This window comes from Myotis myotis, unplaced genomic scaffold (assembly GCF_014108235.1).
Source record: "Myotis myotis isolate mMyoMyo1 unplaced genomic scaffold, mMyoMyo1.p scaffold_m19_p_1, whole genome shotgun sequence".
Taxonomy (NCBI): domain Eukaryota; kingdom Metazoa; phylum Chordata; class Mammalia; order Chiroptera; family Vespertilionidae; genus Myotis; species Myotis myotis.
In genome coordinates this window covers 63,689,944-63,716,254 of record NW_023416313.1, presented here as the reverse complement: position 1 = coordinate 63,716,254, position 26,311 = coordinate 63,689,944, and the positions used below count along the sequence as shown (strand labels likewise).

General features: G+C 37.5%; 1 protein-coding gene across 1 annotated transcript in view; it reads right to left on the bottom strand.

Moving 5' to 3' along the window:
• GRID2 (glutamate ionotropic receptor delta type subunit 2) overlaps nucleotides 1-26,311 on the bottom strand; it is a 1,375,820-nt gene that overhangs the window by 334,742 nt on the left and 1,014,767 nt on the right. The gene's annotated exons all lie outside the window — the stretch shown is intronic.

Genomic DNA, 26,311 nt, shown 5'->3' with positions numbered 1-26,311 from the left:
AAAACAACCAGTATTTAATTCCCTTAATGTTCTCAGATGTTTACTTTTAAACCTCTATTTAATGTATTTGTGAGCTCATTGAAAGGATGGTATTAATTTGATTATAGCTTAGTGCATAGTATGACAACAAGCAATCCAATCAAAGTTGAGTACTAAGGATATTTTATTACTATGACTATTACCACTACTATTTAAAATTTAGACTGTGCTTACTATTCCCTACTTTTCAATGATTAATTTAATTAATCTTCACAAATACCCTGTGCAATACAAATATTATCTCCATTTGATAGATAAGAAAATTGAGACACAGATTAAGCAACTTTGCCTAAAGTCAGATAGCTAAAATTTTACCCCCAAAATAATTAGCCAACTACCTCAAAATTGTTCTAGAAGAATCCATATTTTTTTTTTTCCTGATTTGAAATGACTCCTCCATCCTGGACTTTAACTAGTGAATCCAGGATCATGTCTTGCATGCTATAGAATAGATTGAAAGTTCTATTCTCTAAAGGACTGGGTGAGGTTTCCTGTGAAACATGCTGGGTCTAGACCTTTTATGTGGAGGAGTTCCTTGATAACTTTTTTTGGTGGAAATTGGTCTAGTCCAGTGATGGTGAACCTATGACACGCATGTCAGAGGTGACACGGGAACTCATTTTTTTGGTTGATTTTTCTTTGTTAAAAGGCATTTAAATATATAAAATAAATATCAAAAATATAAATCTTTGTTTTACTATGGTTTCAAATATCAACAAATTGCTATATGTGACACAGCACCAGAGTTAAGTTAGGGTTTTTCAAAATGCTGACACGCCGAGATCAAAAGGTTCATCATCGCTGGTCTCTTTTGTGGACTTGTCTCTTTTGTTGATATTTTCTAAGAACAAGAATTTCATTTACTATTTTTTCTGTTACCTTATTACTTTTATTCTTATCTCCTGTTAAAATCTGTAATTTTTTTTAGCTTTTGGAGATGAAATTAAATATATTTATTTTCATTCTTTTATTTTAACTGATATGATTTTTTAATCTATGAATCATTCCTTTAAATATCCTTTATAGTTTCAGATATAACTCAAAGTTTGTGGACAAATGTTCATGGAGAGGCCATAAAATGTGGCAGGGAAGGCTGTGGGTAGAGCAGGTAGTGGGGTGGTGGTGAAATCAAAATTCCATTCTGAACATGTTGTGTTTAAGGTACCCATTAGACATCTACCAGGAAATGCTGAGTATAGTTAGAAATACGTCTGCAGTTCAGGTGAGAGATCTGAGCTGTAGAAGCAAGTTTGAAAAGTGACCAGCTTATAGATAATAACTGATCCTTGAGACTGGAAGAAAATTTTGGTTGTGAGTTCTCTCTCTCTCTCTCTCTCTCTCTCTCTCTCTCTCTCTCTCTCCTCTCCCTCCACCCCCCCACCTCCCATCTCACTATCTAGCTCTTGGAGAACAAGAACTCTGTGTTCTATATTTTGTGTAGCCCCACAATGCCAGCCACACATTAGGCCCCAATACATTCTTACTGAATGCCAAGTAGGAAGCAAGCTACAAGTTATTTATAAACTGAACTAGTTCCGGCATTATCCTGCAGCATTAAAAGGGATTTGAAAATAACATCATTTCTGCAGTTCCTGAGAGGAAATAACTTCTTCAAAGAAAAGGACCATGAGAAAGAGTTTTTTAGTCATTAGAGACTTTTTCAACTTTCTGAGAAGTCATCTTAAGGCTGCCTGTGCACAGAGCATATAGAAGCAATCTCTGCCTGAAACACCCAAACTGCAAATCCACATTTCAATAAAATGCTAACCAAGGATAATGAGGAGAACTGAGTGAATTTTTATTTTCATTACAGAAAAAAATTTCCCATCATTTAAGAATTCACTTAAGATTGCGATTACAGATGTTTTTATAGCTCTGCAGGGGGGAATATAAGCTCTCTGTAAATGAGAGAGAACTGGCTTCCAGAAACAGTTTGTCTCTATGAGAAGTGAATCTAGACTGGCTGTGCTCCTAGTGAATCTATGAAGCAATAAGTGAAATACAACTGAAGAGACACATTCAGATGACTTTGGTTGGGAACTTCTGCAGTCACCCCCCTCCTTTGATACCCTTCAGCCTTGTTAGGTGCCTGTTGTTTGCTTGTTTTAATCAGGGAAGTCTTTATTTATTTCAAAGTATGTCACTATAACATAATCAAGTTACAGAGAAAAACTCAGAATCATGAAGACTTAAAATAATTGAAATCTGGAGCATCCAAATGGCAAGCAAGAGTAAACCCATGTTACCTTTCAAGGTATGGCTCTCCTTCTAAATATTCATTCTGATATTATTCTGATATTGCATTCTGATTGTATGTGATTTTAAATCAAATTCTTCTAATGGAGTTGGTACATCACTGCTAAGTACTAGTGAATGTTTAAGATTCCAAATATGGTTTTGATATGTAATAAAGGATGTTGCTATTTCTTTTTAATATTAAAGTTAACTTTGTGTTGAGCAGTTCAGGTACTTAACCTTGCAAAAATACAAGGAAAGGGGGGCTGCATTCTCTATTACATCAACAACTTTCCTAGATCATGGTACACTTTTTATTTTCTTTTTTTAGGAATACATTTTTTTATTTTTACATTTTGTGAATGTATGCCCTCTTTCATTGCACAAGCACAGTATCCCAACTACACTATGGGGCATGAATTTGTGGGCTTGTCTAGAACCCCAACTGCCAAAACTCAGGGTGATCCCACACAGAAGTAATGAGCTGAAGAGAGGATGATCAAATAAAAATAGATTTAGAAGAACCTGGAGTCAAAATGACCTGCCAGCTTCTGTGACCTTGATAAATTACTTCTGCTGCCCAATTTCTTCCTATAAAAATGCTAATGTTTATTACTTAGTTCACATAGCAGAAAAACATAAAATGATCCAATACATAAAACTTCCCCAAAAGAATATAGACTTGTTAGAACAACCTTCTTTCCTACAACAACCTGTTCAAAAGTAAGGGCTACTGAGAATGCCTTCAGTATAGGGACAGCCATATCATTGCACTGCATAGCTTTCTGGGGTCAAACAGCAATTACCATTTTAATTTACATTCTATAAACATTTCATCATAAAACACAGCATACAATTAAATCTCCCAACCAGGATCTAGGTGTTCTTAACCTAGTAGGGGGAAACGAAATCTCATCTATTAGCTAAAGAGAGGGGAGTTCAGGCTGGCTTGTATTCTAGTCTTGGAAAGCTAGCAATGTAATTTCAACAGAATGGGAAAAATTCATAGCAAAGCACCAAGATGTCCAGGAAAGCTAACTAATAGGGTTCATTCTATAATTATTGCATTACAGAAGGATCCCCCAACTGTACACAACTAAAGAAATGAAGGTGATCCTGAAGTACTAAACCAGATGTTAAAAGTGGCTGTTATTTTAGAGAATTTAGAGCCTTCTCTCGGAACACATTCTCTAACAAAGTGATTCACTTGGTTTCTCAACTCAGAGATGATCAAACTTACAAAGTTTTATGTGATGGATTTACCTAATAAATTCTCCAAATCTTGCTCCTTACTTCATTTTATCTAATGACACCAATCTCTTGATTCAACTAGAGGCTAGTAATTTAGCATTTATTACAATAGAAATAATTCCCCAGCACAAAAAGACCTTGTTTATCTGCTAAAGTAATTTCTGAAGTTTTCAGACTTTGCTTTACCATTCACACAATACAGACCATTTCAATATCCTCCCATTTCCCATATTTTCCCCTGAGAGCTTGTGTTTTACAAAACCTGGATTCCAAGTTCAGTGACTTCAAAGTCACTACTTTCAGGAAAACCTTCAAGCTCAGCCTCACAAAATCTCACTCATTTAGCAGATAGTGTGCACCTAATTGCTGACTCTACCACTTCTTAATTAGTCAGTCAACCATGATACATTTTTTAATATCCTCTTTCACTTGTAGCATATTTCTCTGTTTACAATTTCTAGACTAACATAGACTATTCTTTTATGAAATGAGCATCCTAAATAAATATGGCCATATAATCTAAACACAATGCCTAAGATTATATCCATAGGTACATAAAGAATTTCATAGTTCAAGTGCTTTTTAAAAGTTACTTAGAATATCCTCACCCAAATCTGCACTCCTTTTTATACCTGGAAGTTATCTTTCTCATTATTTTTGCCCCCAAACCATGGCCATAGATAGATGAAATTCCAGGTAATAGATGGCATTTCAATAGCTTATATTGGATCGCAGGATTTATGTAGCCTGAGTTATGAGATTTTTTTCATCTTAGCACCAGTCTTTATATCACCTTGGCTTTGACTAATTCAGTAGTCTATTAATTTATATCCTATAACCCACCACATTTTTTTTTAAATTCTACACATTTTACTGACTTTTTATTTGTCTTTTTCTGTAAGTTCTCTTTAAACCTGAGCCATTCCTAGATGCATCATACCCATTGGCAAATACTCTCCGTTCTTTAGCTTTGATTCAAGACTTATTATGCACTACTTATCTGTGCTTGCCATCTATTAGACCAAGTGCTTAACGATTCAAGTTCTTTATCTGATTGAATTGCTCCTTACTGTTTGCAATGTCTGCCAATTAAATATCACCTGCAAATTTAGAAAATTGCTCCTACAACCATTCAGTAAGTAATTTGCATCTACATAATTTATTTCCTTTCACAGATCTCCTTCTCCATCAGTGTTAAATCTTTCCTTATAAACAACAAGTGTTTTGGGTAATTTTTTTTCTTTCTCTTCTACTTATATACACAGTTGTGTGGTTTCCCACATCTATACTCCAGCCCATCCGATATTTATATCAAGTGGATTCTTTTTGAACACTCATCATTCAGACATACAAGCATACATTCCTATGACCACGTTCACTTTTTTAACTTTTGCCTGATTATAGCTGGCATACTCTGGGAAACTCAATCAGTCCATTAATGCTTGTTTAGTCTAATTTAAGAATTAAAATCTTAGTCATTGTCCAATTTAAATGGTCCATAATGGCCTCTTTTCTCTTCACACATTTTGATCCTGACTCCCTTTGCAATGCTATGTGTTTATTTCATAAGGCTTGTGAGCATATATCAGGGGGCAAGTGTATGTGGGGAGAGGGGTTCTTTGGTGAGTGAGTTTTACTGGTGGATATAGATATTTCCAAGACTGGTTTGCAATAATGGAAAAAATACAATCAAAATATGTAACGATTTTGTTTTTGTAACCATGGGGCTATCTGGTAGTCTTCAGGCACCCCAGTGAGGACTCTCTTCATCCACAAGCTCCTCATATTCTGCCTTCTCCTGAACTCAGTGGGTGGTTTGCTCAAGAGACAGCATCTGGTCTTTGTCCTGACTAATTAGCTCTGCCTCCTTCAGAGTAATGGGGTTATTACAAACTTAACTTCTTAGGAAATGGAGATGAGAATAGGGATAAATATTGTGCCTCATAAAACTTGTTCTGGTGGCCCAGACAGGCCCAACTCCATGGGCCTATCTTAATGCCCCATGCCTCCCCAATTGCCCCTAGCATGTCCCTTTCCATTGCAGATGGGATCCCCTCCAGTGGTCGGCAAACTGCGGCTCGTGAGCCACATGCGGCTCTTTGGCCCCTTGAGTGTGGCTCTTCCACAAAATACCAACTTCTGTGCATGGGCCACGAAGTTTCAATTGCACTGTACATGCGCACCCGCACGTGGTATTTTGTGGAAGAGCCACACTCAAGGGGACAAAGAGCCGCATGTGGCTCGCGAGCCGCAGTTTGCCGATCACTGCCCTAAACCCTTCTTCCCAAGGGGGCTCTCTCCTCCCTCTAGCCTTTTCTGTCTCTCCTAGTAGCTAAAATAACTATGCCTATCCCCCTTATCCAGGCTCAAGTCCAATAATGTAGGGCCTTACATAACCATTTTGTGCATGATATTCATGTCAATCCAACATTCCCAATTTAGTTTTTGTAATAGAGAGGAATACCTGTATTTCCTAAACTGCTTTTGTTTTTTTGTTTCTTAGCCATAAACAACATTCACATGGTTTCACGTGCACATTTACTAATTGCTCCTAGAAAATTCCATTAGGATGCTCTTTCGGTACCACAAAAGCAAAATGTCTACAGCCAAACTCTGCATCTCAATGTTGCCCTTTTCCAATCTGCTCTCTTTCTGTAGCCCCTATTTCTATCCTTGACTGTCCATCTGCTCATTTTCCTCTGATACATTTCTCACTGAGCCTCAACAACCCCATTATCTCCTCCTCCAAGTTTCAAGTTCCAGTAATTATATCTTAGAATATTGTTTCCTCAAAATCATCCTTTTTGTTAATCTCCGATCATCACTGTTTTGGTTTAGGCACTCCTTTGTTCCTCTCTAGACTGTTGAAAAGCCATTTGTCTTTTTCCTTCTTTGCTCCAATGCATCCTTGGCCCTACCTCGGCTATCTTTCTTAAAGCTAAATTAAATCTCAGTTTTTCTTATGTAAAAACCTTTAAATCTTTTATAATTTTCACAGTCTAAATGATCAAGTCCAAACTCTTTAGCATGGCAAACATGCTTTTATAATTATCCCTATTGTTGCCTCTCCCACTCCCACTCATCTTCAAGACCTAGCTCAAATTTCTCCCCTTCTGTGAAATCTTTTCAACTCTTCAGGCAAAGGCTGCCCCTCCGCCCCTGGGTTGCCATGGCACCCTGTATGTATTACCCTATGGCATTTATAGCACTGCGTTTTAATTATTTATTTACACATTTGTCTTCCCTGTACACTATGAGATCTTTGAAGGCAAGAACAATGTCTTCCACTCCTTCGAATTTATGATGCTAGGCACATCGCCCAGAATGTTGCATGCATTCAAAAATGTGTGGGGATAAATGGATGAATATAGGGCATTCTGCTTGGTACACAAAGTAAAAAAAAAAACTTCAGCCTTCTGGTTTCCAAAAGAGGACTATGCAAAAAAGGCCTCTATATCTATATACCTACACCTATAGCTATACCTACACCTATACCTACACCTATACATATAACTACAACTACACCTACACCTACAACCTCATATTTCAAAAACCTAGTTTGAAAAAAAGTGAAATAGTTGCTTTTAGAACACAAGATTACCAGGAGATGGATATGGTTTGAAAGCCTTATGGAGCAAAGCAGGAGTTTAACTAAGGTTGAAAATTTAGGAAGATGAAGTGAGTAAGGACAAATGAGGCAGATTGAAGTTGAATGTGATCTATATGGAGTGTGACAAAATGTAAGTGGGAAGTGAGACATAGACTGCAGAAAATAATGCATGCCTTTCTAAGGTGTTTCAGTTTTTCTTAGACAAGAGAGAAGTGACAGGTTTTTAAGAAAGAATTGAGATATTTTGAGAAGTTTAGAGATGCAAATACATTTAATCACTCCCCAAATCCTTCTCTATATAATCTTATTTTTGTCTTCTACTCATATCCATCCAAACTCCATCTGAACCTTCTTTGACTGTGCAGGTCTTAAAAACCTATGCTGAATGGTTTCTGAGTAATATTTTTATCACTGTCATATAACTTGGTTTATTAAAATGATTTTCAAACCAAACTTATACTGGAACTCTGTTCCCCTATGTAAACTCCTAAGGGAATTTAGCACTTGGACTATGGATTCAAACTGACTGAGTTTGAATCATGAACGCACTACAACTTGGCTAAGTGACCATGAGCAAGTTCCATTATCTCTCTCTGTTTCATTTCTGCAATATCTATCTCATAGGGATGTTGTGTATACTGAGAGCTAATAAATGCACAGTATGTTGACTTTATCAGCAATAGTTAGCTTTATATAAGTGCTAATAATTATTATTTGGTCACTTTCAAACCATGTTTTTTAATTTCCTCAGATATCTGTGTTAATTGCCAGTGCTATCAAGATTATTGCTGACTAAAATATGAGACTCTAATTGATATTATATTTTTAATATAAAACACAGCATATAAAATAGTTCCAAGCTATTGACCCAGAGCTATAGCTTTTCCTTTATAAAATCACTAACCATTTATATTTTACATATATACCTTATTTTTTTACCCTTATTAATTGCCCTATTCCACTACAATAGATTTCCTTTTAGATTTATGTTGTCTATCAGTTTCCTCTTTTAAAATTCTAAATTTATATATTTATAGTATTACCTTCTGGGGTCTTAGTATTTTTTTATGGATTTTATAACCTCTTTATGACTTGTTTAATTATTACACTGTTTTATTTGCTAATGATTTAAATATTTGCATCCATGTAACCACTGTTGGTATCCAGGTAACGTAAACCATTATTTTTGAGCTTCTGAAAGGTACCTTTTTTTGCCTGTCCCTTATTTTCCCTTCTTGCCGGAAGCTGGTCCATCCTTGCTGCTTGACACAGTCGCTGCAGGAAAGAAACATCTGCACAGCATATGTTTCAAGGGACCTGGCGTATATAGCATACTGTTCTTAATATGTTTGCTCCCCTTAGCGCTGTGTGTTTTAACCAAGGTCACCTCTCCAAGAAAGGTTGTTTCCCCAGGTAGGGATTTTTCCCTGAAGTTAGGGAGGGGATGAAACTCCTTAACTAAGTGCCAGGCGGGTAGTTAATCACTTTAACTACAAACAATCATGCTTAAGCTACATAATCTTTACTCCCTGGAATGGAGATAAGAAACGCCCTAACCTTTGTAATAGAAATTGACAGGATTAAAATCAACTGGTATAAATACGGATGTAACAAAACAATAAACAGCAGAACCTCTCTGGAGATCCAGACCAGAACTTGGCTGGAGATCCTGGCTGGAGATCCTGGCTAGGCTGCTGATCAACTGAACACTGTCTCCGTGTCCTTCCTTCTTCGCCGACTCCGTCTACGCCTTTGGGAACCCCTGGACCTGCTGGGGTTGGACCCCGGCACCTTCTAATAACAGCATCCCAACTTCCTTGGGGGATCAGCATTGCCCCATGCTGCTTCAAGTGTTTACACTGAGCTACTGCTACCCTAAGTGCTCAAGGTGGCCACAGGGTGCAGCCCTGGTGCTGAAAACACTGCCCTCCCAGCTACCTCAGGGCTGAAACTGTATAAAACTGAGGTTCTTTGTTGGAACTGTTGATAAAGAGAATCTATGGCCCTGGCTGGGTGGCTCAGTTGGTTGGAGCATGGTCACATGAACCAAAAGGTTTTGGGTTGATTCCCAGTCAGGGCATATACCTAGTTTGGGAGCTTGATCCCTGGTTGGGGATCAATGTTTCTCTCTGGCATTGATGTTTTCTTCTCTTTCTCTCTCTCTCAAAATCAATAGAAAACATATGCTTGAGTAAGCATTAGAAAAAAAAAAAGAGTGAGAATCTATGTTGATAATAGAATGGTAAGAGAAGGAAATCTAAGTCTGGACTTGCTGAAAATCACTTTGCTGACACAAAAGGAGGGCCTGCCTGAGAACTGGGACAACACAATGAAAAGCAGAGCTGAGATGAGGAGAGCAGATATGTCGGCCTGAAGAGATGAGCCTGGATCTCATCCCTGGATAGTGATAAGCCATTAAAGTATCTGTTCATTTCAATTGGACCATCATTTGAAACCAAAGACATCTAATTAATTTAGCTTGGAAAGTATGGGAAGATTATTTTTAAGATAGAGAATAACTTGAGCTTGTTTTTAAGCACTGAGAAGGGAACAAAAATGGGGAAGATTGAGATATAAGAGAAACAAAGTAAAGAAAGATAGAGTGGCACTTCAATTTCATTCTAGGCTAATTAGTTTCATTGCTAATTATCCTAACTGACCTCTTCTCCCATCTTCAGCTATTCTTTGACTTATTATTTATTCTCAATTGTTTTTTCTTCATTTACTTTTCTTCTGTCAATTCTTAAATGGTGTATTTCTTTGGCTTCATCCAAAAATCAGCCCAATAATCTCACTGTATATTTTCTTTTTAATAATCTCATGTAACCACCCAGGTTACTTACCTGAACTCCAGACTCATATCAAGTTACTTAGTTCATTTTCCGTTTGGATAGCTCCAGGAAGGTGTATCCATAGTAAAGAGAATGGGCTTTGATGTTAAACAAATTGAACTCATATTTGAGTTCTTCTATTTATTAGCTATGTGACCTTGAGCAAGTTACTTAGTCTTCTGTCCCTGGGTTTTATTATATCCATAATGGGGATATAATTATATATATTTATAAGTATTTTTGAGTATATTTGTGAGGATTTACGGAGTCAGTACTTAAAGCTTTGTAATAGCACTCAGCTATTTGAAAATGTTAATTACTATCATTACTCATTTCCAAAATATTAGTTTTGCCTCAGGACTCTCTACTTTCTACCCAATTATTCCTTCTTTAGTTCTTATGCTAGTAAATGATCCCACTCTCCATTCAATTGTAGTGAAGTGGGAGTGACTGAATATAGTGAGCTATGTGGATTAAAAAACTTAAAATTATAAGAGCAAGAGCCCAAAATTTAGCCTTGCAATAAAGATGGAAATTTCTTTTAGATAAGGCTAAACTTAGTAGGTTGATTGATTTTATTAAAGAACAATGAGATACCATTGAAAAATTTTAATAACAGGAATGTTATTATCTAATGTATATCATAAAAGATCACTTGACTGCTTTCATTCTTTGATGTAAAAATATTTTCTAAATACTAAAGTTTCAGTGGTACATCAAATGTATAAACTCTTTTCCCCAATTAAGCTTACATTTTAGCAGGGAAAGATGAACAAGTAAGTGCATAGCAAGATGGTGATATTTGTTACAAAGAACAATAAACCAGGATAAGGGGAGATAGGTAGTGCAGAGGGCGGACATTGCTTGACTAGGTTGGCCATGGAAGGCCTCTCTAATAATAACTTTTCAGCAGAGACTGGGGGAAATATGAGGTGGAGGGAAAGATATCTGGGGAAGAACATTCTAGGAAGATGGTTCAAGAAGTTTAAAAGGCCAAGTTTCAGCAAGTGGTGGGAGAGGGAGAAGGACTGTGGGCTTGGAGCACAGGAGTGAGGGAGAAACAGAGGAGGTCACATGAGAATTAGTAGGGCAGAGTATGCAAATAATTTTAAGGATTTTTTTTTTTAAATATATTTTATTGATTTTTTACAGAGAGGAAGGGAGAGGAATAGAGAGTTAGAAACATCGATGAGAGAGAAACACCGATCAGCTGCCTCCTGCACATCTCCCACTGGGGATATGCCCGCAACCCAGGTACATGCCCTTGACTGGAATCGAACCTGGGACCTTTCAGTCCGCAGGCCGATGCTCTATCCACTGAGCCAAACCGGTTTCGGCTTAAGGATGGTTTTTACTCCAAGTTGGATGGGAAGGTTATCAAATGGCTTTCAGCAAAAGAGTGACTAAATCATCTGACTGCTGTGTTAAAATGTACTGAAGGCAGTCAAGAGTGGACAAAGGGAGAATAACTGGAAATCTATAGCTACAATCCAAGTGAAAGATGTCCATGGCTACAAGTAATATAGGGAGTAGAGCTGGGGAAAATAGGAACAAAGGAAGTCTTTTTCTGCTTCTGTGGCTGAAAAGATAAGATACAAAACCTTCAGCGAGAAGATGTCATTGGCTTTGCTCTTCCTCATCTAATCTATAAGCAAATCCTGTTTCTCCTTGCTCTTCCCCATCTAATCTGTCAACAGATCCTGTCAGTCTTCCTTCAAATATATATGAACTCATTACATTTTTAAAATATATAACCTAAGGAAAATTTTACCAATCTATCAGAGTCTGCTGTTAAGAAGAGGGCTATTTGCCTTCCCTGAAACAAATTACTGAATTCATTTTCTTGGTAATCACAACAATAATTCTACAGATGTGGATAAAGCTATTCAAAAAGGTTAAAAACTCTCATAGGCTCATGTGGCTAGTAAATGTGTTAACGGTATCTACAGTTAATGTTCTGTTCTAATCCAAAGTCTTTGCATTGCCTTTAAGGATAAGAGAATACATGGAAGGATTTTGAGGTTGAAGAGTAAGAAAACAAGGAACTCACACTAGATTCTCATAGTATTTGCAGTAAAGTATAAGCCTTAACAACTAAAGATGAGAAGGGTATCGAGGATGGAGAGTGGGACTATAAATGGAAACTTAAAAAGTATGTGAAATGTTTGGAATAGCCATTGTAGAGATGAAAATAAAAAATCAATATCTAATGAATTAAAGGACACTGGAGAATCAGTAAAGGCTCTATTGATAACATTAGCTACGATGGTGTAGACATGAACTCAGCCAGCTAAATACCATGACCTTCTATAGCAATAACCTATTATTCATATGTAGGATCATAGAGTGGAAATGAGGATGAACACAGAAGGCACAGGAAAAGATCAAGAGCTTCAGGATGCCCTGGGGGGTGGGGTTATCCTTATTTTGAGTTTCCATGGAGTGAAAATTTACTTCTATCACTTTCATGATTTACTAGAGACTATGAAGTATATTTGTTTTCTCAAATACTGGATTTCTGCTCTCTATTAATGAGACTCTATGCATGTGACTTCCCGTGTATTTTATTAATTACATGCATATCTTCTGAGAGGTACTTGTCTTATCACCTCCACTAGATAGACTTCACAATATTTTCTTCTCATGCATTAAAAACTTAGAGACTTGGCTAAATATTCCTCTTCACCCCCAAACCTACCAACCTCCTAATAAATGTCAGTCTCAATGAAGATGTCTCTTACAACAAATCATTGTGGGCCATTTTTTAAAAATAGACTTTATCTTTTTAAAGTAGTTCTGATTTACAGAAAAATTGAACATTAAGTACAGGAAGTGCCTATATACTGCTCCCCTCCCCCTTCCCTGGCATGCCATACCCTTCCACTCCACCCTACTCTTCCCTGTTATTAACATCTCGCATTAGTGTGGTACATTTGTTACAATGGAATCAATGTAGACAGTATTACTAACTAAAGTTAATTGTTTATATTAGGTTTCAATATTTCAGTGAGTTTTGACAAATGCATTATATCATGTATCCACCATTACAGAATAGCCCTCCTTCCTATGAATATGCCTCTCTCCCTTTTAAACTCCAATTCCTTTTGTCTCTTCAAATGTTCTGTTAGGACCCACAAAGTCAACATCTATATTTCAGTCTCTGGTTAATCCTTGCTCTCTTACTAGATCTTTCATATCTTCACTTTTACTTCACCTGCTTTCAACCTTATATTTACATTCTAATTAATTTTTCTAACATTTTTTCCAGGTCTGTCTCCCCAGTCATGACCATGCTTCCTTAAACATTTTAGCTTTTCTTCCATCTCTGTTTCCTTGCCAAGTTTATCCACCTTTACTCAACCCTGATATGTATGTTTTAATCTTCCATCCTCTTACACTGGACATTTATTTTCAGCTGAAGAAAGTGACACTATGGTGCAGACTAGTAGCAATGAAAAGTGGCAGTGTTAAATAAACTTCAGCTTAATCCTCAGCACCACTGATCCGTCCTTTTATCTATTTTGATTTAACATCACCATCACTGCCTTCACTATTTAACTCTCCCAATCTCCTGTACATTATTACATAGTACAGGAGATTGTCCCCTTTAATGTCAACAGACTTCATATCCTATTTTTTCAAGAAATTTGAAGCAATGAGATATGATCTCCTTCAACCCTCCAACCCTCCAACCTCTTGCTTCTAGATTTAAGGATTACCAGACACATTCTCACAATGTTTTGTTTTATTTTTCCAGGATTAAAGAAACATATTTATCCCAACAAAATAAATTCTCAATCTAAGATTTTATTCTATTTTCTCTGGGATCTTTATCTCTCACATATTAACTTCCTTTTCTTATATTAAATTTTCCTTTATTTTCTTTCCTCAGTTTATAATTATACTCAGGTTTCTCTTAATTGAAAAATAAAAAAATAACAAAAACTCTACCAATATCAATAGCCCCTTCAACTATTATCTCTTTCTCTCTTCTCTTTCCCATCCAAACTTTCTGTAAGAGTAATATATACATGTTCTGTTACAGCATGCGACTCCGAGTTTTTCCAAAACCTTTTGCAATCTGCATTCTTTCCCCACTGTGCTACCAAAGCAGTTCAGGCTTAAGTCACCCAAAACTTCCAAAGAGCCAACTCAGTGGACATTTGAAAGTTCTTATGGCAGATACTTTGGACATTGCTAGTCATAACTTTGTTTTTGAAACTCTTTTATCCTAACTGACCTTTTCTCCCATGTTCAGCTATTCTTTGACTATTTATTCTCAATTGTTTTTTCTTCACAAACTTTTTTTCTGTCAATTCTTAAATCGTGTATTTCTTTGGCTTCATTTTAAAATCAGCCTAATAATCTCACTGTATGTTTTCTTTTCAATAATCTCATGTGCATTCATGCTATCAACCACATTCCTAGGCTGATGACTCCCAAATGTATGTTTCTTATTGGGCCTTTTGTTGAGCTTTAGAGTCCTAGATATTTGTGAATCTTCCCCTGGCACATCCAATTCATTCTACTCTAAACTGATTTTATCCCTTTCCTTTCTAGATCTTTCTTAGCAATCTCCTTTATGATGAGTTATACATCATGCACTTATTGTGAGTTTACAATTACATACTATACACTTATAAATTATCCTTGAATCTTCCTTTACCTTAGTCACTAAATTCTATTAATCCTACCTCCTTTATGTCTTTAATATCATACTTTTTCACTCCATTCATATTATTAGTACTTTAGGACACAGTTTCATCACTTCATCACTTCTTCGTTGGAATGCTACAAAGACCTCTTATGCTATTTTTCACCTTTCTGCTTTTGCTTACATTATTTTTGGCTGTCAGTAAACATTCTTTGCTTTCTGCCAACCCCATTTTACCCAGATGTTTACCACTTATTATTCTGTAATCTCCATACATATTTCCTTCTTTGGAAAGTTTAACCTTTTTTTTTTTTTTTTTTTTAATCTCTAGGGCTTTCTCAGTGTTCCATTCATGCCTCTAGCATTACACTTTCTGCACTATGCTATAATTATCTAGTTTAATGCCTGTGTTTCCCATTGAGCTAAGAGATATTTAAGGGGAAGAACCATGTTTTATTTATCTTTGTGTCTCCAGTGCCTAACATAGCACATAGCACAGAGACCATCAATTAAATGTGTTTGTTATAGATGTCATTATCTTATTCACACTTGTCCATGGCATTAATTGGTATGCCTTTAAAAATATTTATAAAATCCCTAAGTAAATATGTTTTCTATGTTGAATGCATTAAAAAATTAGAATATCTATGATGGAAATATATTTACTTTTTAAAATTAAGAGTTGCTGAACTTCATGTCAACTATATAAATGAGGAAACCCTTTCCACTTTCATCTATTCTTTTATATGAATAAGGCTTCTATAAAATAACAAACTTATAGCAATCTAATCTTGAAGGTAAGCCCTACCTTATTTGTTTGTTTGTTTTTTAGCCATGCCACTCAATTCCTTGAAAACTTTCCATGCAATATGTAGAAAGTCCTTGTGACCTATCATCAACAAACATTTTTAATGATCTAGCATTTGACAAATTAAGTTCTTCTATCTTTCGTTCATTATATTTTTACATGAAATGATATGAGTTATAAAGCAACACCAGTGTTTCCATTGTCCCTTAGGTGCTTCAGAGAATATTTGCACTAAGAACCACATATTGTAAGAAGATTTTTCATGCACAAAAGAGATGCCCTTATTTTATAAAGTAAAAGAAGCTAAGTGTACAATGGCTAAGGAAAGTAAGAAACACCAGGGTCATGTTTTCAGGCACATCATTTTAAGGAAAGATTACTTATAGAAACTGAGAATATGGAAATTTACTTCCTATTAAGCTATCTGTACTGTTTTGTCCCTTGGAAAGTCTTCTAATACCTAAGGTATTATTTTGAAAGCTGCTGACTTAAAAGAATGCTACCCAAAAAAGGAAGTAAATGATACAACACCCAGTTGGCTAGCTCTTAGTGCCATTTATTTTTTCCTTAGTTTTTTGTACTTCTAAGTTTGATATACTTTTTATTTCCTCTATAAAGTTTTCTGTGGTCTTCTTACTGTTTTGCCCCTTTAACCAGGAGAATATAATTTATCAGTCACATTAAGTCAACCGCAACAGTTGCTCCTGTACTGAGCAGAACACAGCTCTCATTTATCTATTTCACACTGAAACATCTTTTGGCCATACCTGTGTTCTCATAAATTTTAAGGACACATTAATTGAAGAAAGTTATAAAAGCAGTAAGGTACATAAGAAGTGGAGGAGACTTTGCTCTATTTTTAGTTTTTGAATAGACTCCATATACACATTTAGGCAATCATGCGCTCTCTCTGGCTGTAATTTCTTCTCTAAAAATTATGTATGTACTAAAACGTTGACAACTAGTTTTAATGGGGAAGCCCTTTAACATGAAATTGACCAACTCTGAAGCCCTAGTGACACCCCTGGAAATCTCTGTGGAATAATCATATGAACTCAGAAACTTTTCATGTTTCTTATTGGATTCTTTTTTAATGTGATGGTCTGTCCATCATCATCATCATGACAAAGGATCTGAGAAACAGTCTTTTAATTTTGGTCTCCCCTTAGGAAAAAAGACAATTAACCTTGTTAATTTTAGAAGTCTCATTGTCATGGATGGAGGTATTCATTGGCAAAATTTACTGTTATCTAAAATATACTTAGATTCATAAAAATGTTTAATAAAACTATACAATAATAATTACTTTTCTGGAGCTCTGTCATAACATTATGAACCCATTTCAATGGTGTTATTTTGCTTTGCAGCAGTTAATAACCTGATAAAGTTTTAATATAATGAATCTTGTTGAATAACCTAAATTGACTACCCTTTCCTTCTTAAAATGTTATCTTCCTTTGACTTTGATGGCACCAAATTCTCTCACTTTTTTTCCCTATCTCTGCCTATTCCCCAGAATCTCCTGTTTGTTTATCCTCCTCCCCCTGCGTAATAAGTGCTTCTCAAAGCCTAGTCAGAATGACTAAATACTTCCTGAATAAAATAAAAAGCTAGTTTCAATAAATAGCTTTATAGTTTTTCCGGCTAAAACTTATACATTCATAAGTTAACTTCTTTATGCCTGAATTTTTACTTTGTAAAAGGACTCAGGGGAAGTTTATCATGGAATAAATTCATGCTCTTACACACAGATGAAAACAATCATATTGATTGTTTATGAAGAAAAACATACTATTGATTATTTGGTTGTTATGCAATAAATTCTTAAAGTGTTAAAACAATTACAGTTGGGAGTGATCTTTCCATTAATATACTTGTACTCCTCACTTCACAGGTATGGAAGCAAGTCTCAAAAATTTAACTGGAAGCAAGCACACAAAACCCAATTAAAAGCAGCACCAAACATTGGACTAATTCTAATGCTTTTTACTGTGAAAGTCTGTTGGCATAAAAACTCTCAAAGATTTTATCCACTCTTTCTATACAATAAATTTGTATAATGCCTTTTTCTTTTCTTTACCCTATTTTGATGTAATTGCTTATCTGCGTTCAGATCTGGCAGGACCCCTCAGGAATACAAAGTCAGAAGCCTAGGTTTGCAAATTTACAATAAAGGAATATAAGATAAATTGCGAGAGGAAACCAAGATGGCGGCATAGGTTAACGCCGGAGATTGCTGCCTCGAACAACCACTTCAAAAAACAACTAAAAGACAGAACGGACATCATCCAGAACCACAGGAAGGCTGGCTGAGTGGAAATTCTACAACTAGGAGGAAAGAGAATATCATACCCAGACTCAGAGGAGGCGCAGCGCTGAAGTGAAATACTAAGGTGCGGAGTGCATGCGGAGCAGGCTGGAGGCGGAGGGCGCGGTTGTTGTTTTCAATCGGAAGGGAGTTTCAGAGCTACCGATCCGGGCGAGTCTCTAGGGACCCAGACTCAAATGGGAGAAGCAGGACTGTCTGGCTTCGGTCGGAACTCAACAGCAGCTTTCTCTCTGAGGTTTGCAGCGGTTGCTGGGACTCTGTGAGGCAGAGCCCCTAGGGACGGAACTGAGAGCAGCCATAACTGCTCACTCCGGCCCGCCCTGTAGATCCCCGGGGACCCGCCCCGCCCAAGCCCTGCGCAGAGCCATTTGCCGGATAGCCTCAGGCAAACGCTAGATTAGCACCGCCCTAGAGATCCAGCACAGAAGCTCTCCCACTGCAGACACAGCAGACTCTCATAGCCAGTTAGCCTGGAGGTCAAATCACCCCCGGTATTGCCGTCAACAATCAAGGCTTAACTACAACAAGACTGCGCACAAAGACCACTAGGGGGTGCACCAATAAAGCATAAAAAATGCGAAGACAAAGAAACAGGACAAAACTGTCAATGGAGGATATTGAGTTCAGAACCACAATTTTAAGGTGTCTTAAGAACTGTCTAGAAGCCGCCGATAAATGTAGTGAGATCCTCAAGAAATCTAATGAGACCCTCGATGTTATGATAAAGAACCAACTAGAAATTAAGCATACATGGACTGAAATAAAGAATACTATACAGACTCCCAACAGCAGACCAGAGGAGCACAAGAATCAAGGCAAAGATTTGAAATGCGAAGAAGCAAAAAACACCCAACCAGAAAAGCAAAATGAAAAAAGAATCCGAAAATATGAAGATAGTGTAAGGAGCCTCTGGGACAGCTTCAAGCGTACCAACATCAGAATTATAGGGGTGCCAGAAGATGAGAGACAGCAAGATATTGAAAACCTATTAGAAGAAATAATGACAGAAGACTTCCCCCACCTGGTGAAAGAAATAGACTTATAAGTCCAGGAAGCGCAGAGAACCCCAAACAAAAGGAATCTAAAGAGAACACACCAAGACACATCATAATTAAAATGCCAAGAGCAAAAGACAAAGAGAGAATCTTAAAAGCAGCAAGAGAAAGAAACTCCGTTACCTACAAGGGAATACCCATACGACTGTCAGCTGATTTCTCAACAGAAACTTTCCAGGCCAGAAGGGAATGGCAAGAAATATTCAAAGTGATGAATACCAAGAACCTACAACCAAGATTACTTTATCCAGCAAAGCTATCATTCAGAACTGAAGGTCAGATAAAGAGCTTCACAGATAAGGAAAAGCTAAAGGAGTTCATCACCACCAAACCAGGATTATATGAAATGCTGAAAGGGATCCTTTAAGAAGAGGAAGAGGAAGAAAAAGGTAAAGATACAAATTATGAACAACAAACATGCATCTATCAACAAGTGAATCTAAGAATCAAGTGAATAAATAATCTGGTGATCATAATAGAATCAGGGACATAGAAAGGGAATGGACTGACTATTCTTGGGGGGGAAAGGGGTGTGGGAGATGTGGGAAAGACTGGACAAAAATCGTGCACCTATGGATGAGGACAGTGGGTGGGGAGTGAGGGCAGAGGGTGGGGCAGGAACTGGGAGGAGGGGAGTTATGGGGGGAAAAAAGAGGAACAAATGTAATAATCTGAACCATAAAGATTTAATTAAAAAAATAAAAAAAGAGAAATTTCAAAAAAAAATACGATAAATTGTAAGAGGGATAAGATTTGATCATTATCTTTTTTAATAAAAATGCTGAAATTAATGTTTTTCAAATAAAATTCCATATGTAATTCAATCATTAAATAAATTAATTGCAGTAATTATAGGATACGAAAACAGCTTTGTTATTTTTTTCTGCCACTATCTTAAAATCTTTTATTTTTTCTCTTCTCCATCTCTTGGAAACTACTTAGTCAGATACTTTATTTTTCTGAATAATTTAATCATTTCAGAAATAATTCTAGTTCAGCAATGATGGGATAGTTTTTATTGGAGTCACCCAACACAAAATAGCAATTGTAAATTCTGGATAAATTTTTGTAAAAATTTAAAGTTCTGAAGGTTAACCAAAGTCAGGCAGAAACTGTAGGCTATTCAACTATTAAACAATACTAAGTGTATGGAGTGAGATCCACTTTTAAATGGCTTATTCATGGAGGACCTATCTCTATTTAAGTGACAAGGGGTAGCTAGAACACAAGGAGAAAACAGTTAGAAGAAAGAGTTTGAGGCAGCCAGGGTAGCTAGAATAGGGTAATCACAAATACTAGGCAGAGATGTCAAAATTGTAACAGACAAGGACTCTAAAGCAGTCATTATAATAAAATATGATTAAAGACTTATAAGAGAAGATGGTTATAATGACTAGAAAGATGGGGAATCTCAACAGAGAAATGGAAATTATTCCTTAAAAACTGAAACTCTAGAACTGAAGAGTAAGCTATCTAGAATAAAAATGTTACGGAATGGACTTAACGGAAAATTGGAAATTGAAAGGAAAGAATCCATAAACCTGAAAGCAGATCAAGATAAATTATCCCAGGTAAAGGACAGAGAGTAAAAATCTATAATAATAAAAGCATAATATGCTAATTAGACCGGACATCCTTCTGGACATCCTTCCGGATGACTTTCTGGAAGAAGCCAGGGCTGCAAGGGAAGTCCGGGTCCTGGGTGCCTGCTGGCAGCTGGGGGAAGCCCGGGTCCTGGGTGTTGGAGGGAAGCCCGGATCCCGAGTGCCAGAGGGAAGCTGGTGCCAGGAGCGGGGGAAGGAAGGCCTACTCTTGCATGAATTTCATGCATTGGGCCTCTAGTATTTTAATAAAATAAATGAGACGTCTGTGACTTAGAGACTTTAAGAGGTCTAAATTAAATATTCTGTGAGCCGCAACTTGAGAGAAGAAAAGAAAGGCAGTAGAAAACAATTTGTAGAAATAATTGTCAACATTTATTAAACTTTGTAAAATATACACTAGAAGCTCAGTGAGCTCCTAGCAGGATTAAATGCAAAAAACCCCACATTTAGACACATTATAGTTAAACATCAAAAATACGAAGAGAAAAGAAACCAAGATGGCAGCATAGGCAAACACTGGAAATTGCTGCTTCGCACAACCACTTCAAAATTACAACTAAAAGACAAAACGGACATCATCCAGAACCACAGGAAGGCTGGCTGAGTGGAAATTCTACAACTAGAAGGAAAGAGAAAAGCACACTGAGACTCAGAGGAGGTGCGGAAGTAAAGTGCAGAGGTACTGAGGTGCACGTGGAAAGGGCTGGCAACTGAGGACACGGTTGTCTTGTTCAATCAGGAGGGAGTCTCAAGCTCCTGACTGCTCTGAACTCAAGTTCTGGGCGAGTCTCTGGGGACCCAGACTCATACAGAGAGAAACTGGACTGTCTGGCAGCAGGTAGAACTCGAGGCAGCTTTCTCTCAGAGGTACTTGCAGCGATTACCAGGACACTGAGACGCGGGGCCTCTTAGGGTAGGACTGAGGAGCAGCCATAGCTGCTTGCTCCACCCTGTTGATCCCCTGAGACCCTGCCCCACCCAAGCTGTGCGCAGAGGCGTTTGCATATGAAAGGCCTGGCCCTTTGCAATCTGAAAATTACCTAACAAACTGCAGCTGGGACAGAGAGACCCAGAACTTCCAAAAGAAGGCCCAAGGCCCCACAGCAGCTTGCATTGCTTCACAGCTGGGCCTCATCTGGGCACCTCCAAACCTCAAAAAAAGAAGAGGAATCTGCAGATCTCTCCATAGCTCCTGCTGGGTAGCCTCAGGCAGAGGCTAAATTAGCATCTCCTTAGAGATCCATGAGCCAGTGTACCCAGTGGTCAGATTGGGACCATCCAGATTACAACTCCTCAGATCCATAAAGGACACACTCAGAGGGCAGACTCAGTGAGCACCAAAGCCCCACTGAAGCAAGTCTTGCCCCATAAGGGTGTCTTCAGCACAGAACTTCTCCCACTGCAGACACAGCTGATTCTCTCAGCCAATTGGCCTGGAGGTCAATCCCTCCCAGTGATACCTACAACAATAAAGGCTTAACTACAACAAGACAGTGCACAAAGACCACAAAGGGGTGCACCAAGAGTGTCCACCTCTGGTAATTGGGGAGGCTGAGCCACTGGGCCCTATAGGACACCTAGCACAGAAAGCCACTCTATCAACACAGGGAAGCAAAAAAATGCAGAGACAAAGATACAGGTCACAAATGACAGAAATGGAGGAAAGCAAACTATTGGATATAGAGTTCAAAACCACACTTATAATTTTTTTCAAGAATTTTCTAGAAACTGCTGATAAATTTAGTGAGACCCTCAAGAAATCTAGTGAGACCCTCGAGGTTATGAAAAAGGACCAACTAGAAATTAAGCATACACTGACTGAAATAAAGACTATTATACGGAGTTCCAACAGCAGACCAGAGGATCACAAGAATCAAGTCAAAGACTTGAAATACGAAGAAGCAAAAAACAACCAATGGGAAAAAAGAAAAAAGAAAAAAGAATCCAAAAATATGAAGATAGTGTAAGGAGCCTCTGGGACAACTTCAAGCGTACCAATATCCGAATTATGGGGGTGCCAGAAGAAGAGAGAGAGCAAGATATTGAAAACCTATTTGAAGAAATAATGACAGAAAACTTCCCCTACCTGGCGAAAGAAATAGACTTATAAGTCCAGGAAGCGCAGAGAACCCCAAACAAAAGGAATCCAAAGAGGACCACACCAAGACACATCATAATTAATATGCCAAGAGCAAAAGACAAAGAGAGAATCTTAAAAGCAGCAAGAGAAAGAAACTCAGTTACCTACAAGGGAATACCCATATGACTGTTAGCTGATTTCTTAACAGAAACTATGCAGGCCAGAAGGGGGTGGCAAGAAATATTCAAAGTGATGAATACCAAGAACCTACAACCAAGATTACTTTATCCAGCAAAGCTATCATTCAGAACTGAAGGTCAGATAAAGAGCTTCACAGATAAGGAAAAGCTAAAGCAGTTTATCACCACCAAACCAGTATTAAATGAAATGCTGAAAGGTATCCTTTAAGAAGAGGAAGAAGAAGAAAAAAGTAAAGATACAAATTATGAACAACAAATACACATCTATCAACAAGTGAATCTAAAAATCAAGTGAATAAATAATGTGATGAACAGAATAAACTGGTGAACATAATAGAATCAGGGACATAGAAAGGGAGTGGACTGGCTATTTTCAGGGGGGAAAGGGTTGTGGGGGGTGTGGGAAGAGACTGTACAAAAATTGTACACCTATGGATGAGGACAGTGGGGAGTGGGTAAGGGCAGAGAGTGGGGTGGGAACCGGGTGGAGGGGAGATATGGGGGGGAAAAAGAGGAATAATTGTAATAATCTGAACAATAAAGATTTAATTAAAAAAATACAAAGAGGTTGTACATTTACACTGTAAAATACTACTGGGCCATAAATAATAAGGATCTTACCCTTTGCTACAGCATAGATGGATCTAGAGAGTATTATGCTAAGTGAAATAAACCAATGAGAAAAAGACAAGTACCATATGATTTCACTCACATGTGGAATCTAATGAGCAAAATAAACTAGCAAACAAAATAGAGACAGACTCATAGATGAGAGCATGCTGACAGCTATGGGAGGGGGTGCTGAATTAGGAGGAGGATTGAGCAAAAATAAAAATAAAGAAAGAGAAAAATACTTATGGATACAAACAACAATGTGGTGATTGCCGGGACAAGAGATATGAGGTGGGATAGGGTACAGAGGGGATAAATGGTGATGGATGGAGATTTCGCTTGGGTTGTTGCATACTTAATACAGTGTACAGATGATGTGTTGTAGACTTGTGCACCTGAACCTGTATAATTTTTTTAAACAATGTTACCTCAATAAATTCAATAAAAAGAAAAATTAAGGATTTAAAAAACTGAAAAGAGAATTTTAAAAAGGCAATTTTCACACTAAAACAAAACAACAACAAAAAGAAACAAAAGTATAAATAACGGTCAACTTCTCATCATAAAAAAATACTTGGCAAAAGAGAATATAATTTCATCTTTAAAGTGATGAATATCTATAATAATAAAAGCATAATATGCTAATTAGATCGGACATCCTTCCGGAAGTCCTTCTGGATGAAGCTGGGGCTGCGAGGGAAGCCTGGGTCCCAGGTGCCGGTGGCCAGAGGCAAGCCTGAGTCCCTGTGCCGGAGGAAAGCCCAAGGCCCAGGTGCCAGAGGGAAGCCAGTGCCAGCAGCTGGAGGAAGGAAGGGCTACTCTTGCACTGTCTTTAGTTCCCTATTTGTACCTATGAAAGACAAATGATTGTTTAAATAAAAGACTATGGCATTTTCTGTGGAGTTCATAAAATATAAATGTATGGCAGCAATAGCACAAAGGATAAGGTGGGTGTAAATTGAATTACATCGCTGTAAGTTTATTTCTTTTTAAATCTGAAGTAGTATAATATATCTAGATAGAATGTGATAAGTTAAGAATGCATATTATGTTCTAACCACAGACAAATAAAACTACAAAGAAATACAGTTAAAAAGCCAAAAAAGAGAAAGAAAAAAAAGAAACACTAAAAACATTCAATTAGTCCCAAGGAAAGGAAGAAAAGAAGGAACTTAGGAAGAAACTAGGACACATATAAATCAAATAATAAATCATAGACCTAAACCTGACTATTTAACAATTAACCAAGAAGACTTAACAATTACAAATGTGTATGAATTAATAAAAGAACTTAAAAAAATAAGACAAATATACAGTAATATAGATTAAGACATAGAGAAGTTTACGTTTTCTTCCAGGATTTTTATGGTCTCATAACTTACATTTATCCTTTGAGACAGCATGTAGGGACCTGGAGAATATTATGCTAAGTGAAATAAGCCAATCAGAGAAAAGCAAGGAACAGACTGATGAATCTCAGAGGGAAGGCAGGGGTGGGGGTGGCAGGGTTGGTGATTAACCAAAGAAGTTATATGCATATATGTATAACCCATGGACACAGACAATAGTGTGGTGAAGGCCTGGGACAGGGGGAGAGGGTGGAGGGAGTGGGCTAGAATGGATCAATGGGGAAAAAAAGGGTATATCTGTATAATTTTCAAAAATTAAGATACTTTTAAAATGTTTAAAAATAAAAAGACAGAAATTTAAACGCCTCTCCAATAATTTAAAGGCTAAGGACAAAAATATCAATAAAAATAGATTTACCTTATTCATATATTTATACCCTAAAAGTAAAAATGATTAGTTCTTAAGTGATCAGGATTTTATTTAGTTTTTACAAATAACACTGTGTTTTTAAAAGAAAACAATGACATGAATTATGTTTGTAAATTGCATTGTGACTTCATCATGTACCATATACTGACAAAATGTTTGAAGTATAAATTTGGCAAAGGTAAGTCTTTGTTCTAGATCAGTGATGGTGAACCTTTTGAGCTCGGCGTGTCAGCATTTTGAAAAACCCTAACTTAATTCTGGTGCCGTGTCACATATAGAAATTTTTTGATATTTGCAACCATAGTAAAACAAAGACATATTTTTGATATTTATTTTATATATTTAGATGCCATTTAACAAAGACAAAATCAACCAAAAAAAATGAGTTCGCGTATCACCTCTGACACGCATGTCATAGGTTCGCCATCACTGTTCTAGATACATTTCTATCATCCTATCTAATAATAGACAAACATGGTAATTAACCATACTTCCATCATGCTTCCCATTGGCGAATCAGGGTGATATGCAAATTAACTGCCAACCAAGATGGCGGCCGGCAGCCAGGCAGCTGAAGCGAACAGGAGGCTTGCTTGCTCCAGTGATGGAGGAAGCCAAGGTTCCCCACCTGCCGCCGCCCAGCTCTGAGCTGCACTCTAAGCAACTATGTTGCAATTATAGAAGCTATACAATCCCCAGAAACCTGCTTTCAGTCAGCCGGGCCTCAGAACTGAATTGCAACAGTGTTTCAATTATGGAAGCTAAACAAAGCCCAGATACCTGTTTTCAGCAGCCAAGGTCTCAGAGCTGGAGCTGAGCCTCAGAGCTAAAGCCGGCTCTCAGCTCCAGTGACAGCCATAGAAGGTAAATAAATCCCAGAATAAAAAAAAAAAAAAGCAAAAAAGGAGAGGTAGGGAGCTTCAGTCACCCGCCAGCCTGAAAACGGCCCTCAGCCCCTCACCCAGGCTGGCCAGGCACCCCAGTGGGGACCCCCACCATGAAGGGGGTGTGACCAGCTGCAAACAGCCATCATCCCCTCATCCAGGCTGGCCAGGCACCCAAGCGGGACCCCCACCCTGATCCAGGACACCCTTCAGGGCAAACCAGCTGGCCCCCACCCGTGCACCAGGCGTCTATCCTATATAGTAAAAGGGTAATATGCAAACTGACCCTAACAGCAGAAGGACTGGGAATGACTGGTCACTAAGACACACACTGACCACA